This window comes from Macrobrachium rosenbergii, chromosome 57 (assembly GCF_040412425.1).
Source record: "Macrobrachium rosenbergii isolate ZJJX-2024 chromosome 57, ASM4041242v1, whole genome shotgun sequence".
Classification (NCBI taxonomy): Eukaryota; Metazoa; Arthropoda; class Malacostraca; order Decapoda; family Palaemonidae; genus Macrobrachium; species Macrobrachium rosenbergii.
This window is the reverse complement of record NC_089797.1, coordinates 9,183,457-9,189,343: the sequence shown is the minus strand read 5'-3', so window position 1 is coordinate 9,189,343 and position 5,887 is coordinate 9,183,457. Positions and strand designations below refer to the sequence as shown.

The 5,887-nt window shown below is 35.4% G+C and overlaps 1 long non-coding RNA gene across 1 annotated transcript; it reads left to right on the top strand.

Annotated features, from left to right (window-relative positions):
- The first annotated feature begins 479 nt into the window (after positions 1–479).
- Positions 480–5,619, top strand: LOC136836904 (uncharacterized). Its single transcript, XR_010852493.1, has 3 exons — positions 480–632; positions 735–834; positions 4,983–5,619. It is a non-coding gene; the product is annotated as an uncharacterized lncRNA (long non-coding RNA).
- Positions 5,620–5,887: the final 268 nt, after the last annotated feature.

The window sequence follows — 5,887 nt, the reverse complement described above, 5'->3', positions numbered from 1 at the left end:
CTGAACTAAATAAACAAAATCAAATTAGGCTTGACTCTACCTTGAACGTTGCTGACAGCCCACACACTTTTCTGCAATTCACGAAGCCCTGAAAGTAAAGAAAAAGTTAATCCAGCCAAGACTATTCTCAAACATTAATAGGTCAACACACTTAATTACACCAACGTTACTATTATATACAGAACAAAAATTAAAACTTTTTTTTTTACGAACTCACCATCTAAGATCATTAACACCAGCAGCTGCAATATTTCCGCGAACAAACACAAAACACATCGAATCAGCGAACTATAAAATAAGTAATAACCGAAGTATCACTTTCAAAAGGCGATACCTGCGAAAGGAGCTAGCTAACGGTCAGCAAGGACTCTGGAGTTAAGCAGACTGAGCGCGACCTCTATCTGCTTAGCTCGAGACTCGAGAGTCCTTGTTGACAGCTGGCCAGCTCTGTTCGGGGGTGATCGGTGAAACGTTGTTCATTCTTCGCGTCAATGGTTCCCCAGTGTGTTGCGTGTTATCTGGCTGTCGAAGTCTGGTGTTACGGGCTGTGGTTTTGATTGTTCATGGACGTTGATAGGATTTGGTTTTGCGCACATAAGTTGATCGTTCACGGACGTTGGTATTTGTGGAGGGTAAGTCTGCGTTGTAGTTTACCGAGAATTTGTATTTGGTATGATGTTGTTTTTCCTTTTTTGTGTGTATAAATTTTAAATTAATTTCCCGTTGTTTTACAGGGCTTCGTGAATTGCTGTTGGGTTCTTGGGCGAAGTGGATGTTTAAAGTAAAGTTGTTCGTGAATTGCTGTTGGGTTCTTGGGCGAAGTGGATGTTTAAGGTAAAGTGAAGTTTTATTTTCGTTCAGTGGCTTAGTTAGTAAGCAGTAATTGGAAAATCGGTGTCCGGGTTTAGTCTCGTGAAAATGCGTGGAAGATATTTCATTGTTAACTGGTAAGTCATAAGTTTAGAGTACGGTTATATTGGCGAGCATATTTTTAGAAAGCTTTTTCCAAGTGATAAATGTTGGATGAGAGTTTTAAAGTAATTGTTGGAAGTAGTTTTAAGAGATCGTGGATGAATTTAATAAGCAAAACCTTTGATTTAGCTTTTAACCTGGTATTTAACTTTGATTTAGATTTTCAACCTGGTGTTTCATAGTTTAGTTTTATTAAAAGTTTAATTGTAACCATTTAAACTTTATCTTGTGAAATGGGTAACGTAATGAGTTCGATATAGAGGTTGTGATGTTTGAGTTTATTCAAAAAGAATATTGCGGTAATTGACTAGTCCATATCATAAATTACTTGAATATGATCCGTAAGTTTAAATTTTATTTGTAGTGAAGCTTTACCTCAAGCCGTACGTTTTTAGTGAGACAGCGTTTTTAGTGAGACAGCGTTTTTAGTGAGACAGCGTTTTTAGTGAGACTGAGCGTTTTTAGTGAGACTGAGCGTTTTTAGTGAGACTGAGCGTTTTTAGTGAGACGTAACTAGTAATTTTAGTGCAAGCTTTCGTAATGTTAACCTCAACTGAAATTTTAGTGCCGAAATTTTAGTGTAACTTCATTGAAGTGTAGTTAACAAACAGTAATAACTTGTATTATCTTTATGTTAAACTTTTGAGTTTTTAAATGTTAAGACTGGTTTTTGTATTGGTGTTCAGGCTTCTGTATTAGTTTTAATGACTAACGCCGTTATTTTGTATTTAACTGAAGCCGTAATTTACGTGCAATTTTTTTTAAGTGAACTTTTACTGTAATTTTAGGTAAAATTTTTTATACTTTTTAATTCAGTGATTTTGAAGCTTTAAATTCTCAAATTAGTAAAGTGTAAGTTTTGTACTGGAACTACTGAACATTAACTGTTAAACTGTTACGTGAACGTTTTTGCATTTTGTTGAAAGTTGTTCCAAGTGGAGATAATTTGCTTTTGATAGCTTGAGCCGTAATTGAAGAGCTTTTTTTCCTTGTTAAATTAAATGTCGTAATTGAAATGTTGACTTTGTGATTAAGTGGTAACTTAAAACATGTGTAAAGTTTTTGTATTGGCGAAGCCGAATTTTCAGTTTTGTATTTAGTACTAAAGCCGTAATTGAAGTGCAATATTTGTATTTGAATTAACCTAGCGTAATCTAGTGTGACTATTTTGTAGTTATCTTAGCAGTAATTTTAGTTTAACTTTGTGAATTTTAATTCTATAAAGTGTTAAATAATTAAAACCATAAAGTACCGGCTGTGGCTGCACCTGACATTAAAATTTAATGAATATTACCTTGCTGTTCTTAGTCAAAGCTATGAATTTCAGAAGCTAATCAAAATCATTAACTAGTTTTAGTCGAACTGTTTATTTCAATTTAATTTTGATTAAAGTTAATCATTAAGGAATTAAGTAACCTATACTTAGTACTCTAAAAAGAATTTGCATACTTCACCAAAATCAATATTAAACAGTATTTGCATATTTCACCAAAAAATTTGCATTCACTAAAATCAGTACTAAATAAATTTGCATAATTAATATTTCACCAAAATCAGAATTTCACTTTCACCGAAATCAGTACTAAAAATTTGCATATTTAACCAAAGTCATAAGATCAGTACTAAATAGAATTTGCATGTATCACCAAAATCAATAAATTTGCATATTTCACCAAAATCGATACTAAATAGAATTTGCATATTTAACCGAAATCAGTCTAATCCGTACTTAAATTTGTGTGAATAGAATTTACTTTAACTTAAATCAGTCTAAAGTTGTATCAGGTGCAGCCTTTAAGTTTTCATTGTTTACTGTAATACCTTTTGCAACTTTTACCTTTTTTAAAAAGTCCACCTTTGCCGGGGTGGCGGGGCCGCCTTAGGCAAAGGTGGACTAGGGTCATGCATGGTGGACTTAGGTCTGCCATGCATGACCTGACCCAAACCAAAACCAATTGGTAAGTTTTCAGGTCAGCCTTAAGTATTTAGGATTTAGGATTTCAGGTATCAGCCTTAAGTATTTAGGATTTAGGATTTCAGGTATCAGCCTTAAGTATTTAGGATTTAGGATTTCAGGTATCAGCCTTAAGTATTTAGGATTTAGGATTTCAGGTATCAGCCTTAAGTATTTAGGGTTTAGGATTTCAGGTATCAGCCTCAAGTATTTAGGATTTAGGATTTCAGGTATCAGCCTCAAGTATTTAGGATTTAGGATTTCAGGTATCAGCCTCAAGTATTTAGGATTTAGGATTTCAGGTATCAGCCTCAAGTATTTAGGATTTAGGATTTCAGGTATCAGCCTCAAGTATTTAGGGTTTAGGATTTCAGGTATCAGCCTTAAGTATTTAGGATTTAGGATTTCAGGTATCAGCCTCAAGTATTTAGGGTTTAGGATTTCAGGTATCAGCCTCAAGTATTTAGGATTTAGGATTTCAGGTATCAGCCTCAAGTATTTAGGATTTAGGATTTCAGGTATCAGCCTCAAGTATTTAGGATTTAGGGTATCAGCCTCAAGTATTTAGGATTTAGGATTTCAGGTATCAGCCTCAAGTATTTAGGATTTAGGGATTTCAGGTATCAGCCTCAAGTATTTAGGGTTTAGGATTTCAGGTATCAGCCTCAAGTATTTAGGGTTTAGGATTTCAGGTATCAGCCTCAAGTATTTAGGATTTAGGATTTCAGGGCCTCAAGTATTTAGGATTTAGGATTTCAGGTATCAGCCTCAAGTATTTAGGGTTTAGGATTTCAGGTATCAGCCTCAAGTATTTAGGGTTTAGGATTTCAGGTATCAGCCTCAAGTATTTAGGATTTAGGGTTTCAGGTATCAGCCTTATTTAGGGTTTAGGATTTCAGGTATCAGCCTTAAGTATTTAGGGTTTAGGATTTCGGGTATCAGCCTTAAGTATTAAGGGTTTAGGATTTCGGGTATCAGCCTTAAGTATTCAGGGTTTAGGATTTCGGGTATCAGCCTTAAGTATTCAGGGTTTAGGATTTCAGGTATCAGCCTTAAGTATTCAGGGTTTAGGATTTCAGGTATCAGCCTTAATTTAGGGTTTAGGACTTAGGGTCGTGGTAGGATTTATGGTTTGAGTTTTCATGGAATGCATAGTTTTGAATGCATGGAGTTTAGCTTCTATAGATCGTGTATTACGTGTCTTGTGTGGGACTGTCTGTCTTGTGTGGGACGAAAATATTAAATGAGTTTAGTTGTGTGCTTGCTTGCTTGCTACTCGTTTTGGTGCGTTAAATGGAGTAGGTACACTCGTGGTAATATCGAAACTAGGGGTAGTTCTTACCGTAGGTTATTAAAGGGTAATTATTGATAGGGTATTGTCATGGAGTCTGCGATGTTATGCGCTTTCAAATTTTTTTCTAAATTTGATTCAAATACTTAAGTTACGAATCTTTTCACCTCAAGATTGACTCACGCGGGTATGTTTTGGAAAGCTTGGGTGACTGGAAAGTCTCTTGGGGGTTGTGGATTCCGGGAACACTATACTGATTCCGGGAACACTATACTGAACTCCAATCAATGTTGGAGCATAATTTTTAATTTAGATATTAGCAGTACAGTATATTGTGCTTAACACACTTTGCTCTAGTTTCTTTTTAATGTTTTAAGAGTAAGTTCTTAAACCTAGAAATCCATTTTAATTTTCCTTAATATCTCCGGCTGTTAGGCTTCAGAGAATCCTTAGCTTAGTCTGTTGTAGGACGCAGGTGTTTTTCTTGCTGAGTATCCGGCTGTTAGGTTTCAAAGATCCTTAGCTTAAGTCTATTCAAGGACACTGGTTTCTCCTTTTGGCTGTAACGTTTAGGAAATTTATTTGGTTAACGTTCTATCAATTTTGGGGACATTCGTTTCGTAATTCTCGATATTGCTATGGCCGGTTTGATAGCTGCATTTACAGTTTTAGTTTTAAACTTACAAAAAACTTGTACTGTAAGCATTCTTTCTAATCTGCTCAATTGAGGTTGTCCAGTAATAGTGAATATAATTACCTGAACAGGAAGCTGGTAATGGTTGGAACTCCTGAGATGGTCAAGAATATGGTCAGCTTTACAGTGATGCGGTAAAGGATACGTTGGAGGAAAGACCCAAGGAAGGTCTCGCAGTGGATCTGACAAGTAACATTTTGGGAAAGCTGCTCTGCATAGTTTTGTCATTCATAGCGGCTGGATGGACTGGCAGTTGCAAGGTCTGACGTGATCCAGTATTTTCGGCTTTTTGGAGCACCGCTCTCCTGTCTCTTGCATAATGGCCTATACCTGAGATGTAGGTTCCACTTTGACATGAGGACCGTTATTTAACTTGGAAGATATCACTCCCTGGGCTTTGTTAGATATCTTGTATCGAACGTTGGATACTGGTTACCACTGATGCCGTAGCACCATTGAAGAGTATGCTACAGCGAGCTTGACAAGAAATAGAGTAGTCTAGATGTGCTGCGTGTGACGAATGGGTGTCCATTTAGGTGTATTAGCGGAAGCAAAAAAATCCACTTAAAATAAATTTTAACTTTCAAATTTAATTTGCTACAAATTTGTAACTAGACTTCGACACCCTGTATAACCCTAAGGATTAAGCTTTTGAGTTCTAATGCCCTTCACTTGAGTTAAGTAATTCTTTAACAAATTAAGTTCATTCCATTAGAAAATTGTAAAGGGAGTAACATCCACATTCAGTTATAGGTACTTTATTTTAAAATTATCGACTTAAGAGTTCGATTTTAGGCTGTAATAGATAATTGAGTTTCAGAGAATAAAAGTTCCAAGATAAAAAATTTGATTTTAAACCTGTATTGAGCTTGTGGATGGTGTAATATGGTATGAGATACACAGTAATAAGGTTAACCAAAAAGTAAAATAAATTATGATAAATATTAGGTAAAACTAAGTAATTTATACTGAAATG